This window comes from Heterocephalus glaber, unplaced genomic scaffold (assembly GCF_053883595.1).
Source record: "Heterocephalus glaber isolate CG9 unplaced genomic scaffold, H.glaber_assembly_v1.0 deba00001481, whole genome shotgun sequence".
Classification (NCBI taxonomy): Eukaryota; Metazoa; Chordata; class Mammalia; order Rodentia; family Bathyergidae; genus Heterocephalus; species Heterocephalus glaber.
In genome coordinates, this window is record NW_028258317.1 from 16,357,022 (window position 1) to 16,383,169 (window position 26,148).

Sequence of the window (26,148 nt, forward strand, 5' to 3'; positions counted from 1 at the left end):
TGCTGGGATTATAGATGTGTTTTACCACACCAGGCTTCCTTTGGCTATTTATGCTTTTGGAGTCATGTCTAAGAAATGACTCCAAGACCATGTAGATTTACATCTATGTGAGACTGATAAAAGTATTTTAAAAAACATTTAAAATCAGGAAAATTGGAGCATAATTAAAGATTAAAAAGACATTAGAATTACTGTAAGTTATACAGTGTATGTTAGTAACTTTGAAAATTTAAGTGACAGAAATTCCTGGAAAAATACAACTTATTTATTTTTTTAATCATGAAAACCCTCTCTAGAGTTACAGCAGCATACACCCACTTTTCAACACAGCAACACTTGTCCCCGTCATTGATGGCATATTGCTTCTTAAGATCCTCTTTCTTCCCATAGAAGAACTCAGTCACAAACAGCACTATACAAGTAGTGACTCAGTATAAAATAAAGTCTCCCAAATACTCTTAATGTGATCATTCTTTTATAAACATCTCAAAATGTACACCATTGACTTGGATGACAAGTGTCCCAAGGCCTAAGATGCTTAATGCTTATTATCTCAGACATGGCTGCATGGCCAGGAAAATGAGCACCATGATGGACTCCTGCATTCTTCACACTGTGCTCATGGACAGTCTGGGTAGTTTCTATGTACGGTCTCAGGTGGGGCAGAGCCCTTGTGTTCCACTGGTTTCTACTATGTTGACAGCAGTCACTGGCAGCAAAGAGCCATTTCTTGTTATGCTGATCCATTCCAGAACTCCGTGGAAGATTCTCTATTTCCACCAGCACAGGACCAGAGGATGTGGGAGGAATCATGGGCACAGTAGATTTCACACCCCAAGCCTGCTGTGACTCATTATTCTGGGTTGAAACATTGTTGTGAACACTGAGTTCTTCAGATTTTGGTGTACTTGCTTTCATTTGTAGAGTTCGTCAAGAATATTGTTTGCTGGGTCTTCTTTCAAAGGATGCTGATCTTCTTGCTTTATAAGTTTTTGTAGTCTGATACTCAGTTTTCCCACTGTATCTAAATTGTGATCCTGGTCGAATAAATCCTGAGTGATGAGAACTCTTTTGGACAGGGCCTCAAAGGCGAAAAAAGGCATGATGCTCCACAGCACATTTCCACAAATGTTTGCATGCTTTTGGATGATCCAGTCTGAACACAAATGTATGCTCCTGTTCTTTGCCCTGATCATCATCTTCTACCACCACTAGGGTTAACTCATTCTTCTTAAAATCCAATCTGGTTAACTTGGGCCAAAAAAAAAGCCAATTTTGGTCTCGCCTTCAAAAACAAGGACTCCTGTTGGGGTTAGTCCCAAACTATAGTCATTCCCATCTCTAGCCTTAACCACATGCATATCAACCCTATACATTTCTAGCCATTTGGCTTTATTCAGATAATTGGTTTCAGCTTGTGCTGGTGTCTGACCTCTGTATTCCTTCCATTTCTCAAAAATAGCCAGTTGCATTTCCTCAGTCTGAATGGACACAAACCTGAACTCAGAGACAAGTTCAGGACTATGTTCAGCAAGATCATAGTCACCAGGTTCAGCTTGTAGATTGTATGCTGCCAGTTGCACTGCTGTATCAAAAGGACATTCTAATTTTCCACTGAGAATATCTTGTTTTAACTGAAGAACAAACAAATACCGGGTTAGTGCTTCACTAAGATTGTTTGGCTCTGAGGAATAAAACTTAACTAGAAGATGCAGACAATAAGGTGAACCAATTTTTACTTGCTTCTTGATGCTTTTTGTACCATCCAACCAATGTGCTACTTGTGCAGAATCCATAAATCTCACACCAAAATAGTCACTTTCAATAAGGTTCAGGTGGTGCATAATCTGATCAAACAGTTCTTGTCCTTTGACTTTTTTTGGCAAGTCCACAGTAACATCAGTACCATCCAGAAGGGACACCCGACATGTGAAGATTGACTTAGAATCTCCAGATGCAGGAATGTGCATGGCAGCTCATTGTGCCTCTCTGAGTTGTTCTTTCTCAGCGTGTTTACGCAGGAAGAGGCGCCCCCAGAGTTCTAAGTAGGAAGCTCAGCATTTTGTCACTGGGTTGAGGACGACAGTGCGACAGTAAGGGGGCCTCGGGGCACCCTCGACCAGAGAGGAAAACTCCTGGGAGAGGATGTGGAAGGGGCTACTCCTTAGAGGACACCAAGAAATGGCGGCACACTGGGTTCGCCCACCCAGCTCTAATCCCTGGAGGACCCTGAAAAATACAACTTAAAAATAACACAAGGAGGGCCAGGGATGTAGCTCAGTGGTTCCGCCGCCTGCCTTGCAAGAGCAAGGTCCTGAGTTCGATTCCAGTACAAAAAAAACCCCCACAAACAAACAAAAACAAGGAGAAGCAAACTTGAATATTCCTGGAACTAGTATAAGCAACTTAATACAAAACCCTCCCACAAAGAAAATGCCAATTGGATTTATTAAATTTCCAGCCTTCAAAAACTCTTTCAGAGATTTTTTTTTTTTTTTGGTATCAGGGATCGAACTCCGGACCTTGTGCTTATGGAGCAGGCGGCGGCACCACTGAGCTAAATCCTCGGCCTCAGAAATTTTTTAAAGGACCTACATTCACCAACTCATAAGATTAGCATCATTTTGATAAAAATCACAAAGACACTCAAGGGAAAAAAAATTACAGATTCAAAATATTGTTAGAAAAAACTATGAGGGGAGTAAGATGACATAAGCACACGCCTCTTGTCTTTTTTCACTTAATCCAGATACAAAACCTACACTAAATGGAGCAGATGTACTTGAAGACTGAAAGGTAAATAATGGCAGAGCAGTTGGAGAAGAAGGCCATATTAGGTAAGCACTGAGCTGGCATTGAGTTTACTGTTTTTATCCACTAATCTGCCACTTGGCCCTACATGAACATATCCATGGAGGTGCTTGGGAGAGCGGCTTACATAAAGCTCTAGCTTTCTAGCTGAAGAACCAGAAAGGGCCCCAGGAAATTAAACAGTATGAGGCATCATGAAAAGGAGGAAGTTGAGAAAGTAACTCGATAAAATTGTTTACAAACTGCTAGGCTCAGTCCTGAGTTGTACTGAGGGTGCTGTGTGTCTAATCAGGTTATAAAAGACATATTTTCCTGGTTCTCCGTATGTCAATTATTTGTGGGTTTTATCTTAAACATTTATGCTATGAGATACTGAGTCTTGCTTAAATCATATAAAGAATGTTGATATTCTTATTTTAGAATACAGTTGACCAAATTAGATTTCAGGCTGTAACATCCTACTGAGGGCCGTGGTTAGAATTGCATTTCAGTTTTCAAAGACTTGTGATGGACCATGTAAGGTGCAAATTACCTATGATGAGTGCTATCATTATGTATGCCTAAAATGTAGCAATACATGTTGTGCTATAATAATAATGATAATAATAATAGACATCTTCCTAACAAAAAAAAAAGACTTGTAATAGTACTTATTGGGATCTGGTTCCTGTTCACCACCCAGTGGCTAGTCCAGATGAGAATAAATTCAGTTTTTTATACAATCATGTGCCACCATGCTCAGCTTAATGTGGTTTTCAATATATATAGTTGTAAAGATATAAAACAACTATAATATGAAAGGGTAAATTGATCTACAAGTATCATCCAAAAATACAGTGAATATTTGAATTTAAAAAATTAGTACAGAAGGGCTGGGGATTTAGCTCAGTGATTCCTCCACCTGCCTTGTAAGCACAAGGTCCCGAGTTCAATCCCTGGCACCAAAACAAACAAACAAAAAAAATTATTACAGAAAAGGCAAGATGCCACAATCTCCCTCAAAACACCCTCTTGCTTCAAACATCCTACCATTCTTGCCACTTTTTAAAGAAGTTCTAGAAGTCTCTGATAATTGTGCTCTTATGGCTGCCTTGATATCCTGAATTGGTTCAAAGTGTTTACCTTTCATAGTCATTTCAACTTTGGGGAAGAGTACTAGGTCACACAGTGCCAGGTCAGTAAACAAAGTTGAGAGGAAATACTACAATGTTTTTATGAGCCTGCCTTTACATTGGATGACACTCAGCAGCAGGGTATTTTTGATCATAGCTCTTAAAAACACAAAAAACTTTCAGGTCTGCTTCAGAATGTTGCAAGAATGATATGTGTGTTTGAAGCAAGGAGGAGTATTTTGAGGAGGATTAATGGCAATATGTCTTTTACTGTAATAAAAATTTTAAATTTAAGCATTCACAGTATATTTTGATTAACCCCATGTACATGGCTTATGGCTTTTATATTCCAGTTGAGTGGGGTATTTTTTTTCCATTACCAGGGATTGATTGGGGTATTAATTCTAAATAGACTATGAAAAGTTCAGTACATATATTGTAATTCCTAGAGCAACAACCAAAACTTTATGCAGAGATATAGTAAGAGCACACTAAATTAAAACTGAATACTAAGGAATATTTAAATAATTCAAAGGAGAGTAATAAAGAAGGTAGAGGAGGCCTGGGGATGTAGCTTAGTGGGGTCACACCTGCCTGGCAAGCACAAGGTCCTAAGTTCAATCCTCGGTACAAAAAAAAAAAGAGGAATTAAAAAGAAAAAAATAGAAAACAAAATGGTAGGCTTAAATATAAACATATAGATAATTACATTAAACTTAACTGCTTTAAATGTACCATAAAAAAAACAAATCAGAGGTTGTTAGAATGAATAACAATGATGGGACAAATGTATTTTTCCATATACTTCAACGTAGGTTAAAAGTAAAAAGATGGAAAAGATATGTCATACAAACGTTGATATCAAACAAAGTGGACTCTAAGCAAAATAGGATGAACAAGAATTACATAATGACAGAGGATTGATTCATCAAGAAGATATTACCATTCTAAATATGATTTTAGGGCTGGGGATTTAGCTCAGTGGCATCGCACCTGCTTCACAAGAGCAGGGTCCTGAGTTCACTCCCCAGTACCAAAATAAATAAATAAATAAATATGATTTTAAAAACCACAATGAAAGAAGTAAAAGGCATCCAATCTGGAAAAGAGAAAGTTGTATTGTTTTTAGATGTATTAGCTCATACAGAGAAACTTTACCAAAAAAACTGTCAGAATGAACAAATTCAGTAAAGTTGCAGAATATGAAATCAACATGCCAAAAAATCAGTAGCATTTCTATATGCTAATAGTGAACTACCTGAAAATATCAAGGAAAAAACCCTATTTAAAATAGCTTCCAAAAATACCTAAGAAAAATTTATTAATTTATTTGTTTATTTATTTTTGGGTTTTTGATACAGGATCTCGCTATGTAGTTCAGGCTGGCCTTGAACTCACTGTGTACTCCCAGCTGGCCTTAAAGCCATGGCAATCCTCCTGCCTCAGCCTCCCGAGTGCTGGAAAAAAATTTAACCAATGAAGTGAGAGATTTCTACAAATGAGAACTATAAAACACTGATGGAAAAACTAAGGAAAACTCAAAGGATTGGAAAGATATCCTGTGTTCATGAATTGAAAAAAATAATAATATTAAAATGTCTGCACTATCCAGAGCTATCTATAGACCCAATACAATCCCTATTACTGTATAAATGATACTCTTCATAGAAATATGTTTTTGATCCAATACTTGGAAGGCTGAGGCAGGAGAAACACAAGTTCAAAGCCAGCCTGGGCAACTTAAGACCCTGGCTCAAAAAAGAAAAGGACTGGCAAAGTAGCTTGGTGGTAGAGCTCTTACTTAGCATGTCCAAGATCCTGGCTTCACTTCCCAGTACCACAAATGAAAGAAAGTTCTAAAATTCATGTAGATCCAGAAAAGATGTTGACTAGCCAAAGCCACATGGAGTCAATCAGGAGTAAAAAGAACAAAGTTGTAGGCTTCACACTACCTTATTTTAAAATATAGTGGTAGCTTGGTAGTCATTGTTAATTGGTTCCAGGAGGCAGGATGAGTAGCAGACACATCCCTGTGGCTGGAAAAGGTACAACTGACACTGACAAGTTCTAGCTGTGTGTCCAGTATCAAACAAAGGTGAGTACAGGACATAATTTTTGTGTTGAAATCACTCAAGTACTGTACCAAACTTAACAGATTTCAAATCAGTCAAGTACTGATGTATGACTATATACTACAGAGCTCTAGTATTTGGTAACATTCAATATATATCATGATAGTGTAAACCTATCAATTTTCCCTAATCTATAAATTCCACAGAATCACAATCATAAACGAACAGTATTTTGGTGGATAATGTTTAGAATTAGATGTTAGACAACCTCATTGTAAAGTGTAGAGACTATGATAAACTGTAGTTATGGAGACTGTGATATTGGAGGAAGGTCAGGCCTGTGGAATGAGAGAGCTCATGAACACATCCACAAATGTATGGACACATGATTTTCAACACAGGCAGCACTGCAGAGAAGTGAGTACTGGGAGGGCTGAATATTTATGTGGTTAAACAAAGACATTGGATCCTACTTAATACCATAGACATCAATTTCATGCAGGTTATGGACCTAAATATAAAGGGAAAAACAGCAATGTTTTTGGAAGATAATATGAAGAAATACTCTATGACTTTATTAGGCAGAAAGTTAGAAGTTTAACAGGACTGCAGACAGGTGGCTGGGGGCTATGTGAAAAGCAAAGAAGATATGGTAGGTTTTCTTTTTTCTTTTTCCTTCAGTTTCTTAATCATTACCTATAGATAAAGTCCACATAAGCTTGTGGTTTCAATGTTTAGGCTGAATAATGTAATCGCTTCTGAGCATGCTGATAAAGTCCAGAGCCCATACAAAGTCCAGACTATAGCTGAGGGACTGGAAAAACATGAAGGTCTCCCAAGAAATGAAACAGAAACCACCCATCTAGGGGTATAAACAAGGACCTAGTCCGTTAACACAACCCATTTTCCTTGTAAAAGAGCAATGATCTTGGAGGAAAGAAAGGTTATTCCTTGAAAAACTCAGTTAATCATAGTAATGTAACCTAAGGCCTCATTCAGTGCAGTTGCCATCTTGGCACTTTCCTACCTTCATGCTTGAATGTGTATTCTCCTTAACTACTCTGGAAATGTATTATTTTGCAATAAACTCTACCTGTACTCTATAGGATGGTCTATATGTCTTGTCTGAAATCTTCCATCAAAGACAAAGAATCGAGGTGTGTCACCAGTTTCTCTCAGTGTTAGCACCTGGCTTCCTGATGACAGCCTTGAAGTAGGCAAGAATGTCTTCAAGCATCAAAAACGTAGTCACAACAACAAAAATATAAATCAGATTAAAATATGCCATTAAAAGTAAAGAGCAAGCCATAACAAGAGAAGATATCTACAATGTATAACTGATAAAGACTTCACATCCAAACTATACAAAGAAATCCTACAGGCTGGGGATTTAGCTCAGTGGTTCCAGTGCCTGCCTTGCAAGCCGAAGGTCCTGAGTTTGATCCCTGGTAACAACAAAAAATAGAAATCCTACAAACAAGAAAAGAGAAAAAGAGACAACCAATTGGGATGAAGACGCAGACTTCCAAAAGAAATTCTGATGACTAGTTAACATGATAAGGAGCTAACTTTAATTAGCAATCAGGGGAACATGCAAATAAAACCCACATTGACGTTACTTTATATTGGAAATAATTGAAAAATCAGAGAATATCAACTTTTGGCAAGCATCAAAGCAAAAGGAATTTTCATATACTGATAAAGACCATATAATTGGCATACTCTGCAAAATAGTTTAGCATTGTTCAACAAAGACAGCAGTTCCACTTCTGGTGTATACTTTTGATAAGCAGGAGCATGTGTGCACTGAGATACTTTCAAAAATCACATTGTTTGTAACTGCCCAAACTGGATATAACCAAAATGTTTATCAGAAGGAGAATGAATAAATAAAATAATATATTTATATGAATAAAATAGTGTAAAGAAGTGAAATGAAAAGAACAATATCTACATGCAGCAACATGAATAAATTACTAAAATCTAATTTTTTTTTTTTTTGATACCAGGGATTGAACTTGGGTCCTTGCGCTTGCAAGACAGGTGGCAGAACCACTGAGCTAAATCCCCGGCCCTAAAATCTAAATTTGATGAAAGTCAGGCACAAAGCAATTTCTGCTGTATAACCCTCTTATGTCAAGTTCAAAGTAGGCAAAACTAGGGCCAGGGATTTAGCTCAATGGCACAGTGCCTGCCTCTCAAGCACAAGGTCCTGAGTTCAGTCCCCAGTCCGGAGGGGGGAAAAAAAAGGCCAAACTAAACTGTATTGTTAGAATGCCTACTTAGATGGTAAAACTATATAGTAAGAAAGGAATATATCATAAAGTTCAGATGGTAAAGAAGGGTTCAAATCAGGAAGAGGACCAGACAGGAGGCTTTTAGGACTAATGACAATTCCCTATTTCTTGGACTGAAAAATGGTGACAGGACATTTACAATAGTTTGTTAAATTGTATGATTATTTATCTTGCACTTTTTTGTGTATTATATTTATAATAAAAAGGCTTAAAATATTTCTTATGAGTCTAAATAAGCATTCTACTTCCATAAAATATATTTCCTCCTTTTCAAAGATGTAACACTACTCTGAAAATGGATATTGAAGAGGATGTCAGAAAATTGAAAGATATCCCTTGTTCTTGGGTAGGAAGAACCAATATAGTGAAAATGGCCATACTTCCAAAATTGTTATACAGATTTAAGGCAATCCCAATCAAAATTCCAACAGTATATTTCACAGAATTAGAGAAAACCTGAAATTCATTTGTAACCAGAAGAGACCTAGAATAGCATAGGCAATTCTGTGCAATAAAGGAAAGGCAGGGGGCATCACAATCCCTGACTTGAAATTATACTACAGAGCTACTGTGATAAAAACAGCATGGTACTGGAAAAAAACAACAACCAGACCTGAAGATCCATAGAACAGACTCGAAGGTATGGAAGCAACCCCAAACACACTCAGCGAGCTTCTCTTTGACAAAGGAGCCAAACACGTTTGCTAAAAGATAGCCTCTTTAATAAGTAGTGCTGGAAAAACTGACTTTCCACATGCTGAAGATTAAAACTAGACCCATGTCTCTCACCATGCACTGAACTAAAATCAAAACAGTTCAAAGATCTAAATATTAAAACAGAAACACTAAGTCTGCTGGAAGAAACGGGAGAACCCTTGAGGATATAGGGGTAGGCAAAGACTTCATGAACAAACCCAGATTGGATGGAAAATAATACAGATAATCAACCACTGGGATCTCATCCTATTAAAAGGCTTTTGCACTGCAAAAGAAATCACCAACAGAGTGAAGAGAGAACCCATACAGTGGGTAAAAATTCTGGCTAGTAGTCTGTCAGACAAAGGACTAGTATCTAGAACACAGAATTGAAAAAAATCAGACCTCCCAAATTTAAAGATCCAGTCCAAAATTGGGCATCTGAAATGAACAGACACTTCTCAGATGAAGAAGTACAAATGGCAAATAAACATATGAAAAAATGCTCAACATCACTGGTCATTTGTGAGATGCAAATTAAAACAACGCTGAGATTCCATCTCCAGAAAAAATGGCTGCTATCAAGAAATTAGTAACAAATGCTGGCAGGGCTGTGGGGAAAAAGGAACCCTTCTCCACTGTTGGTGGGAATGTGTGTAGGGTACAGGGGAAGGGGACGTTACCAGAACCTCTGCAGTGAGTCCTGGTCTCCTGCTAGCCACGGCAGCACACGGCGAATTACAGGAAAGGTAGAAAAATGAAACTGAGAAGAAGCTGAGCTTTGGGTCTGATCAGTGCTGCTCAGGGCAGCAAAGACAAAAGCCCCCAGCTTACCACGCCTTTTATTCAGCACTCAGTACATCGGGAGAAACAAAGTGTAACAAGTGACTTGTAGAGAGTTCAGTACATCCTGAGTAAATAAGATGTAACAATCCAAGAACAAGGAGGAACTGAGTAGATGTTTGTTCCTCCCAGGATGTTTTCAGCTCCCAGGATGTTTCTTGTCCTGGAGAATCCCAGCGTCACCGGATCATTGAGGTCTCAGTTGTGACCGGAGGCAAAAATGCAATTATGTCTCGGAATTCCATAGCTGGGATGTAGGCCGGAGAACTAGGCTAACCAAATGATTTTTCCCTAAAATTATGTAGCATTGCTCCTGACAAATGTGGACTGGTGCAACCATTGTGGAAATCAGTATGGAGATTCCTAAAAAAACTAGGATTAGAGGTCCCATTTGATCCAGCTATTCCCCTTCTGGTTATCTTCTCAAAAGAATTAAAAGCATCATACCACAGTGACATATATGTGCACCCATGTTTATAGCAACACAGCTTGTAATAGCTAAAGCTTGGAAACAACCTAAATGCCCATCAGCTGATGAATGGATAAAGATGTGGTTTTTCTATACAGTGGAGTATTAGCCATAAAGAAGGATAAACTTGAGACATTTATAGCTAAATGGATGCACCTTGAAGCTATGCTCTTAAGTGAAATAAATTGGACACACGTGTAAATATCATGTTTTCTCTCTGGTGTAAGAAACTGAAAATGTAAATTGGGACCAAAATGTATAACAGACAATATGAAATAAGAAAACATTGTTCAAAAGGAAGGGAGAACTAGAGAGCGGGGAGGGAAAGGGTAAGAAGGGGAAAATGAGAAAAAAAGGAAAATAGAAATGGAGCTTTTGTAAATAGGAAGGGGAAGAGGGGTTGACTGGGGGGGAATGGGAAAAAAAGGAATCAAGATACATCATGTACAGGTACAAATTCCCTATGATGAATACTATCATTACGAAAATCTAAATTGTACCAATAAAATGAAAATTTAAAAAAGATGTAACACTGATCTTTTGCAAGTAAATGTGGAACTTTTAATGCTAGTCTTTAAATGATGCAAAATATGCAACCACACAGGAGAGAAGGGGAGCCCATTCTCATGACTGAGAATGGTGAAAATGCAAAGACACAATTGAGAGTGGAAATTTTCCAGCATATTCTCAACAAATCAGGAATATTCTAAGAGACATCAACAGATAGGGAAGGCCATCTGGGAAATTTGCCACCATTCTGTACTCTGATAAAGCATCATAGCATTGTATTATTATATGTTATGCTGTCTTTATTTTTGTTTAGGCAGAACTCTTCCTTGGAAATAATATTTTCTCTGGTAACACCAGAGCATGGAAGAGGCAGCATTATTAAACAACTATCAGTGAATAAGCCCACAAAAAGATGCTCATCATCATTAGCCACCAGGGAAATGCAAATCAAGAGCCCACTGAGATGCCACTTCACATCCCCAGGATGGCTGTATTCAGAAAGACAGATACTAGTGCCAGTGAGGACTGGAGAGATTGGAACCCTCATACATTGCTGGTAGGAGTGTAAAATGATGCAGCTGCTTTGGAAAACAAGTCTGGCAGTTTCTCAAGTATTAAGCTTAAGAGATACTTTACAATTTAGCAGTTCCACTCCTAAGTACATTATCCAAGAGAAATGAAGCCATATAGCCACATGAAACTTGTACATTAATGTTCACAGCATCATTCTTTATTATAGCCCAAAGTGTAATTAACCCAAATATCTACTAGCTATTGAATAGATATACAAAATATAGCTTATCCTTTTCATAGATGAACCTTAAAAAGCATTTACTAGGTGAAAGAAGCCAGAAAAAATGTATGGGTCTATCTAAATGAAATATACAAAAACAAGAAAATTCATAGTGACAGAAAGTAGGTTACTGGCTGCATAAGACTGAGAAAGCTACACAAAGACAGCTCAGAGGTGAGGGTTTCTTTTGGAAGTAATGACAATATGCTAAAATTGATTATGAGGATGATTACACAGGTCGGTGAATGAATATACTAAAAGCCATTGATTTCAGGCTTTACATGAGTGAATTGTATGATGTGGGAATTATTTCTCCAAAAGCTCTTTAAAATATATCATCATTCCATGGTATTACTCATTTCTGAACAACACAGTTAGGACCAAATTACCTCAGATTTTAACATCAGCCTTCCCACCTTAACAGGAACACTGTAACGTAATAGGGAAAATGACAGGAAACTCTTCCTTAAGTAATTGGTATCTTGATGAAAGGGGGCTTTGCTGACACCAGTTTTACCGTTCGGTGGCATCCTGGAGTGGTGCATCCTAGGAATATCTGGAAAGGCAAAAGAGATCTAGAATGAAACCTCCAACAGGTATATTCTCAGGTCCATATTTGGAAAGAAGTTGAAGATCTCAAAACTGATACCCTTAAAATCATGCGTGTATGTCTGAATTCCCCTTGTTTGAACACCAGGGTTGTAATTCAAATGAAACAAATTGACAAAGCTCTCCTAGCAGCAAAACCCAAAAGTGACTGATTCTTGCATTCAACTGTGCCAGCTCCTCAAGATGCTAAGGCCTTCCCATCTGATGAGGTTTAGCCCTGGTGGTCCACTTTTAGTGTGGGATGGGCTTAGGAGGGACACCACACCAGTCAATATACCAAGTTATCACCCTGCCAGGCCAGAGATCTGCCATTTTAGAACAAGCACCCTAGTGATTCTGATGTAGGCAGTCAATTTTGCCCATTTCTTCAAGGAAAAGATATGTGACTGAGAAAAGGACAAAGAGGAGGATGCTATCAAGACAGTTTGGTGGCATGGTGGGAACAGAAGCCTGATGCAGTGAGCTAGAGATTGATTTTGAAGTGAGCGATGGAGGCAGAGAGCACAAGGCATTTAGGAGCCTCCACTGGGGAAACACAGGCAGACAGCAAGAGATATACCATGGAGCTGAAGGAGGTGTGTGGTTTAGAGTAGGAGGAATTTGAGAGCCTGAATGAAGAGAAGAAGCTAGGAGGAGCATGGAGACAGAAGAGAACTGAGGACGCTCAGAGGTGGTAGGTGACAGAACCGAGAGACAGGTTCAGGGATTGGCTTTGATTCATGGAAGCACACCTTCCTCTGGGCTGAGGAAAAGGAGAAGAAGCTCTGGTGAGATTTTGGTGGACATGAGATTGTTTATGGATCTCAGGTCATCTGCCTTCTCTTTCCCTGCAGAGCTAGTGGCAGAATGAAAGGTAAATGGCTGAGAATGGGGAGAAGAGAAGTTGGGATCCTCAGACACAGATTCAGCTCTCAGAAGTGGTATAGAGAAGTGGGCCGGTGAGCAGCTAAGCCAGGGGCAGGGCAGTTGAGCTTAGGCCACAGATGTGTAAGACCCTGTTTGTTCCAGCTGGGTGGTTGCAGAGACGGGATCAGAGGTGGGGGCCCTGGGTTGCAGAAGTGCCAAATGTAGGAAGGGTCACAGGGGAGGGGAGAGAGGGTCAGTGTGAAATCCAAGGTCCTGGCTGCACAGAGGGAAGTGAGATCTGACAGAGGGTAGCATTTGAAGAGACAGTCAACCCTGTCTCAACAGAGGTCAGGAAGGTGATGCTGAGCAGGCTGAGTAGGACAGAGTGGGAAGAAAGAAAACAAGATTTGAACCCTGAGCCTGTCTGAAGTGTGCTCCATGGTCTAATACAGTGCCGCTAATCTCAGTGTGCTATATATAGTATGTGTGGTTCTACTGAGCTGAGCTGTGCTATAATGCAGAATGCACACTGGATTCCAAGGATTTAGTATAGAAATTAAAAATAATTTCAAAAAACTTTTAGGAAAATGGGGAGGGGTAAGGAACAACTCAACCTCTCCAAGATTTGGAATCTTGACATTGGAAAGTACCAACTTGGAGGGCAGGAGGGAGTAGATCCTCAGGAATCAGGAAAAGTCCGAAAATTAAAACCTTCAGAGATATTGAAGAGACAGAACACAACATAAAAAAACAGAAGGGACAATCTGTACTTTCTTCCAAGGGTCAACCTACAGTGACAAAGTCAAAGTAAGAAATTCCAGAGTGCTCCAGGGAGAATTGCTGCAGTGGAACAGATGGGTAGTGCTATGAGCTGCTGATAAGGACTCCAGTTCAAGTGGAGGCCCTGGGGAGTGCTTGTCCTTTGCCATTCCATGGATGGGTTGATTTTTTGAACCCGGGACTCAGAGTAGCTACAGAATGGCCTCAATTCAGGGCTCCCAGTGTTACATTCCCATAGTGACTGGGAAGGGACAGCCACGGGAGACAGCCATTGTCAGGGAGCTATGGTCAGGCTGGCAAGAGGCCCCCTGAGGGGTTTAAACTAAAGGACATGGGCCCCACCCCTAGGGCCAGAGGCCAAGCTCAGCCTGAATTTCTCTGGATTTGAAAGTCACAGAATTGGCCCCTTCACTCTAATCCTACTGAGTGCTGGTGCCTGCAACCAGCACAAATGTGGGGTCTGAGTGATAGATTTGACCCCTGCAGCACCCCCCGACCAGCCACCCAAGTTCCTAGAATGGCTGATTCCTAGCCACCTGAGCCCAGAGAACTATGCCCTCTGCTAGGACACAGTACACCTGCTCCACCTGCTAGGTCACAGCATCCCCACAACAGAACATTAGCTGTTACCATGGCCAGCTATTCGTGTGTGATAACCAGTCTGACTCCATCTTGAGCCTCACCACCGTTGTGTGCTTGGGCTTAGACAAAGCACCCAAAACCCACATCCTGTTTGGCAGAACACTTGCTGCAGTTGCAAGTTGTTTTTTTTGTAGCTCACCTAGTGTGTGAAACTTCCTCTTGCCCCCTACTAACCTGGCATGGTTCTACTTCTGTAAGATTCTGCTTGCTCTCCCCTGAATCCTCCCCAAGTGAAAGCGTGGTTTAAAAGGAGAAATCAAACCACTTCTCGGTGCCAAGAGATCTTTCCAGGCACTAGCCTCTCTCGGTGGCTGGCTTTGAATAAATGGACTCAAATCTGACTCACTGTGTGGTGCATCTCTATAGTTCCAACTCACTTGTCTATAACACATGCTTCCCCAATTTCACACCTCACTTTACCTCACCTCACCTAAGCCCATCCCACTAACCTCCCTCACCTTATTCATAAATGATCCAGCCCAATAAACAACTCAGAGTTGGGGATGGTGGCACATGCCTGCAATCCCAGCACTGAGGAGGCTGAGGCAAGAGAATCACCATGAGTACCAGGCCAGACTTGGCTACCTAGTGAGTTCAAGGGCAGCCTCCACTACATAGTAGAACCTTATCTCAAAAACCAAAACCAAACTCAACCAAAACAAAAAAACCCCAAACAACAACAACAACAACAACAAACTGGACTCAGACTGTCCTTTAAATCTATTCCAGGAGATCTCGCCCAAAATGCCAAATTTGGGCTGCCTGTGTTCTTTACTAGGTCACCACTGTTTACCTACCACTGACTGCCTTCTTTAGTGACCAGAGTGAGCAGGGACATATCTTGACTTGGACACTGCCCTAAAATTATAGATCCTGGGAAGAAAAACCACACATTTGAAATTATAGAGAAACTTCTTTTTTTCTTTGTTTTGTTGTTAGTATTTAGTTGTTTGTGTGTGTGTGTGTGTGTGTGTTGTTTTTAGTGGGTTTTTTTAGTTTTGTTTTTTCTCTCTCTCTTTTCCTCCTTTCTTCTTCACCAGTTTATTGGGGGGTGGGGAATTTTTCTTTGTCCTTCCTTGCTTTTCTTTCTTTATTGCTTCCTCTTTTTTGTTTTTCTCCTCTTAATTTTTCTCTTATTTTTATTCCACATATAATTTCTTTTCTTCTCCCTCTCTTTCTTTTATTTTTTACTTCTCATCAGTTTTTTCTCTTACCTTTACCTAATTTTATAAACATCTTTCTTCTCCTCAATAGAATTCTTTGTACTTTTCTCCTCATATCATATAGCTTAAGGTTCTAAAATTTTCCTCTTGCATTCCTCCCTTTCCTATAACAGCCCTATATCTTTAATAGTACAGTAATACCTCAGTTCATGTATGCTTCTGTTCACAAACAATTTGGTTCTCAAACAAAAGTGTTCAACAAAATTTTGCTTCCATTCACAAACTACATCAGTTGACAAACACAACCATGGGCATCTTCCTCACACAAACACAAATGTGGCCATCTTCCCCAAAATTTTAAACAAATTCAGTTTGTGTACTAAGGTACCACTGTGTAACTGTAAAGCTTTATTAATCTTTTGATAGTTAACTCTATAAAATTACTGTTAAATTCTTTTCTACCATTAGTGGAATGGTACATATTAGTTGTAAGTCAATATCTGTGTTGTTTTAATGTTTACATCATAATTGTGGATTTCTTCTGTAGAGTTAAGGGTGGTACATAATTGGTTCTTATGGTATCCAATTTGTCTTGGATGATACTACTGTAGTTGATTTACTTGATATTACCATGGTTGCATAATTGTTGCTCTTTCTCTGCAGGCCAACACTCAGAATACCTTTGTGATATTAACAATACTAGAGGGCCTGGGATTTAGTTCAGTGGTTCCCCTGCCTACCTTGCAATTGCAAGGTCCCAAGTTCGATCCCTGGTACCAAAAAACCACCAAAACAAACAAACAAAAAACAATACTAGAGTACATGTCCAGAGAACTCAATGTTGGGCTAATTACACTGCCTTCTTGCCTCCTGAATTAACCAAGGTGGTCAGATCTTGGGGCGGAGGCAAAAAAGTATAGTTAGCCACACCCAAAGTATATCATTGAAAAACAACTAAAGAGATCTCTATACTAACAACAAAGTTTTAAACGATAAGCATTCACAAACCTCAGCACAAAATAAAATAAAACAAAAACTATGGAAACATGAGAAGACAGGGCAACAAAATGCCTCCCAAAACTCCAAACTCCCCTGAAGCCAATCCAGGTTCATTGAGGGGCAGAATAACATAAGCCACACACCCAAATTAGTCTAAAGAAAAACAGAGATTAGAAATCAAAGAGGTACTCGGAGACATCAGAGAAGATATAACTAAACAGATAATGAAAGTAATAACCAAAATGATTCAGAGCTTTTAGAAGATACTACTAAAAAGCCAGATGAGCTAAATAAAACAATATGAAACATAACCAGTTTAGCAAAGAAAGAGTCCATGAAAAGTTTTCAATCAGAAATCCAGGAAATTAAAAACTGTATTGAAAGTAAGGGCAACAAAAGTGACCAGTGCAAGGGACAGAATTTCAGAACAAGAAGACAATGATGTCTTCAAAGTCTAACTACTCAAAGACACCTTAAAAGCAACAAGAGAAAATGAAAAGTGGATCTAACGACTGCTAGATGATGTGAAAAAATCTAAGAATAATTAGAATACATGAAAAATCAGAAGATAACAAAAATGGCATATAAAACCTGATCACAGAAATAATAACAGAAAACTTCCCAAGTATAGGGAAAGAAATAGGCAGATAAGTAAGACATATGGAACTCCAAATAGCCACAACCAAAAGAGAACCTCCCTGAACACATTATATTCAAGGTACCAGAGGTCAATCACAGGGACAAAATCCTAAAAGCTGTTAAAGAAAGGGAATGAGTTACATATAAAGGTAAACCCATTAGAATTACAGCAGACTTTTCTGCACAAATCTTGGAGTGAAGTGTTTCAAGTTCTAAAAGATAACATCTTCCAACCCTAATTTATGTATCCTGCAAAACATTCCTTTAAAATCAAAGGAGAAATAAGGTATTTCCATGACAAGAAGCACCTCAAGAAATTCATGACCACCAAACCAGCATAACAACAGCAGCAACAAAAGTCTCAAGGATATCCTAGGAAGAGATAATGAAATAAACAATGCCAATTAGTCAAAAAGAATGAATACACCAGGAAGGATGAGCAGCCAAGGGAAAGTGGAAAAAATGAGGAAATCAGCAACAGGAAAATAAGGTAATGACAGGAATAAGTCAATATCTCTCAGTGTGAATGGTCTCAATTCCCCAGTCAAAAGACACAGATTGGCAGAATGAATCAAGAAACAAAACTCAATGGTACACAATATTATAAAAAACACATTTAAGTAAAAAAGAAACTCATGTGCTCCCTTCGGCAGCACATATACTAAAATTGGAATGATACAGAGAAGATCAGCATGGCCCCTGTGCAAGGATGACACCCAACTTCATGAAAAAAGAAACTCATGGATTAAAAATCCAAATACGGAAAACAATATTCCATGCCACAAGAACCCATAAAAAAGCAGGAGTAGCTATTCTAATTTCAGATAAAGCATATTTCAAGCCAAGACTGATCAGACAAGACAAAGAGAGCCACTACATATTGGTTAAGGGAAGAGTTGAACAGAAAGAGAAAACAATTATAAACATATGCAACCAAATAGTGGTGTACCCAACTTCATAAAAAAACTAAAGGGCATGAAAAATAAGATAAACACCAATACAATTGCAATGAGAGACTGCAATATCTCATTATCATAAATGGACAGACCAACTAGACAAAAAAAATCAACAAAAATATCAGAGTTTAACAAAACCCTTGAATAAATGGGCTTAGTAGCTATCTATAGACTGTTTCATTCACCAACAGAACACACATTCTTCTCAGAAGGACATGGGACTTTCTCCAAAATAGACCATATCCTAGCCCATAAAGCATGCTTAAGTAAATGTAAAAAAAGAAACTTATTTCATGCCTATTATTAGATCATAATGCAATGAAACTAGAAACCAATGACAAAAGAAACCACGGGAATTGTACAAACAAGTGAAAATTAAATAATACCCTCTTAAATAATCAATAAGTCACAGATGAAGTTAAATAAGAAATTAGACAATTCCTACAATGAAATGATAATTCCAATATGATGTAATGGGACCTGTGGGACAGAATGAAAGCAATCTAAGAGGAAAGTTCATAGAGGTGAATTCCCACATTGGAAAAACACAGCAAGCTCAAATAAATGACCTCAGTTATGCACTTCAAGATCCTAGAAACACAAGAACAATCCAAACCCAAAGCTATTATGAAGAAAATTATAAAGATCAGAGCAGAAATTAATGAAATTGAGACTTAAAAAAATACAAAGAATCAATAAATCAGAGTTGGTTCTTTGAAATAATAAACAAAATAGACAAACCTTTAGCCACTCTTACCAAAATAAGACAAGAATGAAATCCATGCAGTTAGATATGAAAAAGGTGGAGGACCCCTCAGTATGCCCACTGGTGGGTAGCTTAGGCACACCGGCTAAGAGGTCCCTGGCCATCTGGATCCCCGCTCCATCTGGCTCGCCATGCCCACCTGTGACCAGCGAGAAGGTGAGGACCCCTGGGCATGCCCACCAGTGAGCAGCTTAGCCACTCCCACCTCAGGCCTCCTGGCTGTGCTGCTACTTGGTTCCACACTACATAGGCGAAGGGGTACATAAAGGCCATTGTCCTGAGCTGCAGAAGTGAAAAACAGAGGCCCTTTCTCAGGCTACTTGATGAAAACTGAAGCCCACTGGAAAAGTGAAGAGAATCTCTGCAATAAAGGCACACCAGACCAACATACTTGGTAAGTTGGAGGGATCATCACCTCCCATCAGAACCTGGACTATCTTCAGGGCGAGGGCAGCTGGAACCTGCAATAGAGCCTTGCAGAGTTCAACCCTGCAGGAGGACAGGGAGCTCAACTTGGTTGGGACTTGTAGCCAGAAATCTGCCTGAATTTCATGGGTCTGTGACTAGCTTGCTGAGACTCATTGACTTATATCCGCACACTGCTACCCACATTGTCTATTGTGATAGCAGAGACATACCTTGAAAGAAGCCCTTCATTTTTATCTGTTATTGGTTATTTTCAAAATTATTAGTAGTATTTTTTTGCTCTTATTTTTAATTTTTATTTTTTTCTACTCTTTTCAAATTTTTATTTTTCTCTTTTTTCTTTTTTTCTCCTCTCTCTCTCTCTCTCCCTTGCTGTCCCACATTATTCTTCATCTCCCTTTGTGTCCCTGTTCTGGCCCTAATTCATATTTCTTTTTTATTTTTCTTTTCTTCTCTTTTTCCTTCTCTCACCTGTGTCCTCTGGCCTCACTGCTAACCTTCCCCTAGCCTTCTACCTCTCTATCCCTCCCTCCCCAACTCCTTCTAACTCAACATCCTGAAGGATAAAGTTGCTATACTGAAGATTTTATTCACTATAAACATATGTTGGATTGGTCCTCAATTTTGATTTGATTCACACAGTTAAAGGTGATAGATTAATAACTACCAAAAATTGTCATTTTCTAAGAGGTACTTGATGCTATTGTGTTGCTGATTGTATCACTTGGGCTAAGGTGTTGTGATTGATCTAATCAGTTGTCCTTCCTGGTATAATGAAAATGAGAGAGACAGCCTCAGAGCCATTAGAGACTCAAAACCTAAAGACCAGATATATCTGGAAGACACCTCTGAAAAGCAATCATTCCATAAGGGTTCTAACTACAAGCAACAAAGTTACTTACAATAAGCAACTTCAAAGTTATCGACCCAGGAATTAAACCAAGGACAATACCAAAAACAAAAATGAGATGACATTTAAGAAAGGCACAAACTCAGACTTTCACCCCACAAAAGGCAAATTCTGGGGGAAACGAGGTGGAAAAGTTTGATAATCAATCACCTGGACACCCTGAACTGATAGCACAGAAAGTAACAAAACTGATGAATGAGGCTCTAGAAAAATTCAAAGCAAAACTAATCTCCCAGATAACTACAGAGATGGTGAGCAGAGTGAAGACATGGTTAGAGGCTCTAGAACAGGAACAGATGAAAAAATAGATGAGCTCAGAAACATGCTGGAAACCATGAATGCCCAGCATAAGAAAGAAATGGAAACCATGAAACAGATTCAAACAGATATCCAGGAGATTAAAAGCTCCATTGAAAGTATGCACAGTAGATTAAGGGAATGTGAAGGTAGAATATCAGATATAGAAGACAGGATTGTGGTTAATGACTACGAAAACAGAGATTTCTTAAATAGTAAGGGACCATGAGAAATCAATTCAGCAGCTGCTAGATGATGCAAAGAAGAGTAACATAAGACTGATAGGAGTCCATGAAAAAACAGGAGAAAGTACAATTGAATAAAAAAACTGTTCACAGAAGTAATAGTAGAAAACTTCCCAGACAGAGATAGAGAATTGGACATACAGATAATGAGGCATAGAGATCTCCAACTACCCATGATCAAAAAAAATCTACATCTAGACATATAATAGTCAAGATCCCAGAAACCCAACAGAAGAACAAAATCTTGCAAGCAATTAGAGAAAAGAAACTAACCACCTACAAAGGAAAGCCCATCAGAATCACAGCAGACTTCTCAACACAAACCCTCAAGTCAAGGAGAGCCTGGAGTGAAGTATTTCAAGCCCTAAAAGAAAATAACTTCCAACCTAGACTGTTGTATCCTGAAAAATTATCTTTCAAAATCAATGGGGAAATTAGATTCTTCCAAGACAAAGAATACCTGAGAAATTTCATGAACACCAAACCAGCACTCCAAACAATTCTAAACAATATCCTAGAAAAAGACTATGAAGGTCACAACTCCATGAGGCCCAGAAGAGGGAAGCCTCCAGGCAAGGTAAGAAACTAAAGGGAAAGGGGGAAAAAATAAGAAATAAAAGAGCCAACAACAGTAAAACATCAGGACAAGGATGAGTCAATATCTATCAATTATAACTCTCAATGTTAATGGCCTCAATTCACCAATCAAAAGAAATAGACTGGCAGAATGGATTAAGATGCAAAATCCAACAGTATGCTGTATACAAGAAACACACCTAACTCAAAAAGAAATTCATAGACTTAAGGTAAAAGGATGGAAAACAGTTCTCCACATGACAGGAACCCAGAAAAAAGCAGGGCTAGCAATCTTATTTCCAGACAAAGTAGATTTCAAATCAAAACTAATTAAAAGAGACAAAGATGGTCTCTCCATCCTCATGAAGGGAACAATCCAAGAGGAAGAGATGACAATCCTAAATAAATATGCACCAAATACGAATGCCCCCAACTATACAAAACAAATATTAATGGATATGAAAAACCAAATAAGCACTAATACAGTTGTAGTGGGGGACCTCAATACTCCACTATCACAAATAGACAGATCATCTAGACAAAAAATTTACAATGAAATTCTAGAACTGAACCAAACTATTAAACAAATGGACTTAATAGATGGTTACAGAGTGTTTCACCCCATAAAATCAAAATACACATTCTTTTTGGCTACACACAGGTCATTCTCCAAAATAGACAACATCCTAGGTCATAGGACATGTCTAAGTAAATGTAAAAGAATTGAAGTTACTCCCTGTATATTATCAGACTATAGTGCAATAAAATTGGAGATTAATAACATAAGACCTAAAATGTACCAATAAAAGAATTTAAAAAAAAATAACATAAGGAACTGAAAACCCCCCACAAACACATGAAAATTTAATAACACCCTCCTGAACAACAAATTGGTCACAGAGGAAATTAAAGAAGAAATTAGACAGTTTCTTCAAAGGAAATGATAATGCCAGTACAACATACAGGAATCCATGGGACACAATGAAAGCAGTTCTATGCGGGAAATTCATAGCGGGGAATACCCATATTAATAAAACAGTGAGAACTCAAATAAATAACCTAATGCAGAACCTCAACCTCCTAGAAAAAGAAGAGCATAACAAACCCAAAGCTTGTACAAGAAAGGAAATTATTAAGATCAGAGAAGAAATCAATGCAATGGAGGCTAAGAGAATGATACAAAAAAATCAATGAATCAAAGAGTTGGCTTTTCAAAAGAATAAATAAAATCAATAAACCTTTAGCCAACCTTATCAAAAAAAAGGAAAGAAAAGGCTCAAACCCATGCAATTAAGAACAAAAAAGTGAAGTCACAACAGAACAAGCAGAAATCCAGAGGATCATCAATACCTACTTTGAGAACCTGTACTCTAATAAAATGGAAAACATGGAAGAAATGGGCAGATTCCTAGATACATATAAATTGCCAAAGTTAATTGAAGAAGATACAGAAATTCTAAACACCCCAATTACAATAAGTGAAATTGAAAATGTAATAAAAAAATTACCAACAAACAAAAGCCCAGGTTCTGACGGCTTCACTGCTGAATTCTACAAGACATTTAAAGAAGAACTATTGCCATTACTTTTTAAACTCATCAATGAAAGAGAAGGTGAGCTGGTCCCAGCACCTGGAGGGAAGCTCCCCCACCGGCATCCCAAGCTCCTAGGGCAGAGAAGGTGAGCCTCATGGGCGCCAGAAGCATCCCCCACCTCCCCGCCCCATGGAAATAAGAAGACAAATAAACAAGCCTCAAAAACAGACTTCTGGATCACCTAAAGCAACCCCAAAGGGAAACGAGATGGAACAATCTGATACTCAACCACCTGGATGCTCTGAACTGGCAACAAAAGAGGATGTGGGAAAAATGAAATCAGAAATAATTACTAAGATAACAGCAAAGATTTTGCTAATGGTGCAAGACATGATTAATAAATCTAGAGAGGACACAGATAAACTCATCAACGAAATTGAAAGGGAAGCAAGGCTTCCAAATTCATTCCTGGAAGCAAGTGTTACTTTGATTCCAAAACCAGGGAAAGACCCAACCAAAAAGAGAGAACTACAGGCCAATCTCCCTAATGAACAGGGATGCAAAAATCCTCAACAAGATACTGGCAAACAGAATACAGAAGGTCATCAAGGAGAATATACACCCTGACCAAGTTGGATTTATCCCAAGGATGCAAGGATGGTTCAACATTCATAAATCAATAAATGTAATATATTATATTAACAGAGTCAAGGGCAAAAACCATATGATCATCTCAATAGATGCAGAAAAGGCATTTGACAAAATCCAACACCGATTCATGATAAAAAATGCTACAGAAAATTGGAATAGAAGGTCTTTATCTCAACCTGATTAAGGCTAGTTATGAAAAACTAACAGCCAACATCATACTAAATGGTCAAAAACTGAAAACTTTCACACTAAAATCAGGAACAAGACAAGGATGCCCACTATCACCACTGCTGTTCAATATAGTTCTGGAAACATTAGCCACAGCAATTAGAAAAGAGAAAGAAATAAAAGAAATAAAGATAGGAAAGGAAGAAGTTAAACTCTCATTATTTGCTGATGATATGATACTTTACATAGAAGAATCAAAAAACTCGGCCAAAAGACTTCTAGACCTAATTGACAGATGCAGTAGAGTAGCTGGATATAAGGTCAGCACTCAAAAAACAATAGCCTTCTTATACACAAGTAGCAGACTCACTGAGAGGGAAATTCTGGAAACAATTCCTATTGCAATAGCATCCAAAAAAATGAAATATCTAGGAATCAACCTAACAAAGGAAGCAAAAGAGCTCTACACTGAAAACTACAGCATTCTGAAAAAGGAGATCAAGGAGGATATAAGAAAATGGAAAGACATCCCTTGTTCCTGGGTAAGAAGAACCAATATAGTGAAAATGGCCATATTTCCAAAACTACTATATAGATTTAATGCAATGCCAATTGAAATTCCAACAATATACTTCACAGAACTAGAGAAAACAATCCAAAAATTCATTTGGAACCAGAAGAGACCAGAATAGCAAAAGCAATTCTAAGGAACAGAGATGTGGCTGAGGGTATCACAATCCCCAACTTGAAACTATACTGCAAAGCTATTGTGATAAAAACAGCATGGGACTGGCAAAGAAGCAGACCCGAGGATCAGTGGAATAGATTAGAAGATGCAGAAACAACTTCAGACATAGTTAGCCACCTCATCTTTGACAAAGGAGCCAACCACCCTCAGTGGAGGAAAGATAGCCTATTTAATAAATGGTGTTGGAAAAACTGGATTTCAACCTGCCAAAGATTAAAACTAGACCCATACCTATCACCATGCACTAAACTGAGATCAAAGTGGATTATAGATCTAAATATTAAGACAGAAGCACTAAACTTCCTGGAAGATAAGTTAGGTAGAACTCTTGAAGACATTGGTATAGGAAAAGACTTTATGAACAAAACCTCAGTAGCATGGTAACTAGCACAAAAAACAACTGGAATCTCATCTTATTAAAAAGCTTCTGCACTACAAGAGAAACCACCAACAGAGCTAAGAGACAACCTACAATGTGGGAAAAAATTTTTAGCAGCTGTATCTCAGACAAAGATCTACTATCTAGAATATATAAAGAATTGAAAAAAATCAGACCCCCCAAATTCAAAAACCAATCCAAAAATTGGTATCTGAAATGAACAGAGACATTTCTCAGACAAAGAAGTAAAAACAGCAAATAAATATATGAAAAAATGTTCAACATCACTGGTCATTCGAGAGATGCAGATGAAAACAACACTGACCAGAAAGAATGGCTGCTATCAAGAAATCAACCAATAACAAATGCTGGCAGGGGTGTTGAGAGAAAGGAACCCTTCTCCATTGTTGGTGGGAGTGCAGACTGGTGCAACCACTGTGGAAATCAGTATGGAGATACCTCAAAGAACTAGGGTAGAGGTCCTATTTGACCCAGCTATTTCCCTTCTGTGTATCTTCCCAAAAGAATGAAAAGAATCATACCACAGCGATATAAGTGCACCCATGTTTACAGAAGCACAGTTTGTAATAGCTAAAGCTTGGAAACAGCCCAAGTGCCCATCAACTGGAAACTGGATAAAGAAGATGTGGTTTTTTAATAAAATGGAGTACTACTCAGCCATAAAGACTGAGAAACTAGAGTCATTTATAGGTAAATGGATGCATATTGAGGACATACTCTTAAGTGAAATAAATAAGACACAAGTGTAAATACCGATTAGTTTCTCTAGTGTGAGACACTGAAATTGTAAATAAGGATTAAACTGATTAAAATGAATAGTTGATAATTTGAAATAGGAAAAGATTCAAAGGTGTAGGGGTGGTGTGAAGGTAAGGGGAAAGGAAAGAAGGGAAAGGAAAAATTATTAGAAAAGAAAAAAAATGGAAATGAAATCTATGTAAATAGGGAAGGGTGGAGGGGTGAAGGGTGCACAGGTAATGGGGAAAAAAATAAGAACCAAGATACATCATGTACAGGTACAAGCACCCAATGATAAATGTAAATGTATAGTATACCTAAAATTTACCAATAAAAGAATTTAAAACAAAACAAAAACAAACAAACAACAACAACAACAACAACAACAACAACAAACAAAACCAGGGAAAGCCCCAAGTCCAAAAGAGAACTACAGGCCAATCTCCCTAAT

At 38.4% G+C, this 26,148-nt stretch overlaps 1 non-coding gene and 1 pseudogene across 1 annotated transcript; one reads left to right on the plus strand and one right to left on the minus strand.

Moving 5' to 3' along the window:
- Positions 1–798: 798 nt before the first annotated feature.
- LOC101701846 (band 4.1-like protein 5 pseudogene) lies at positions 799–3,362 on the minus strand (annotated as a pseudogene).
- A 14,556-nt stretch (positions 3,363–17,918) lies between these two features.
- Positions 17,919–18,025, plus strand: LOC147825836 (U6 spliceosomal RNA). The gene has a single exon (XR_015440177.1). It is a non-coding gene; the product is annotated as a U6 spliceosomal RNA (small nuclear RNA).
- The last annotated feature ends 8,123 nt before the right edge of the window (positions 18,026–26,148 follow it).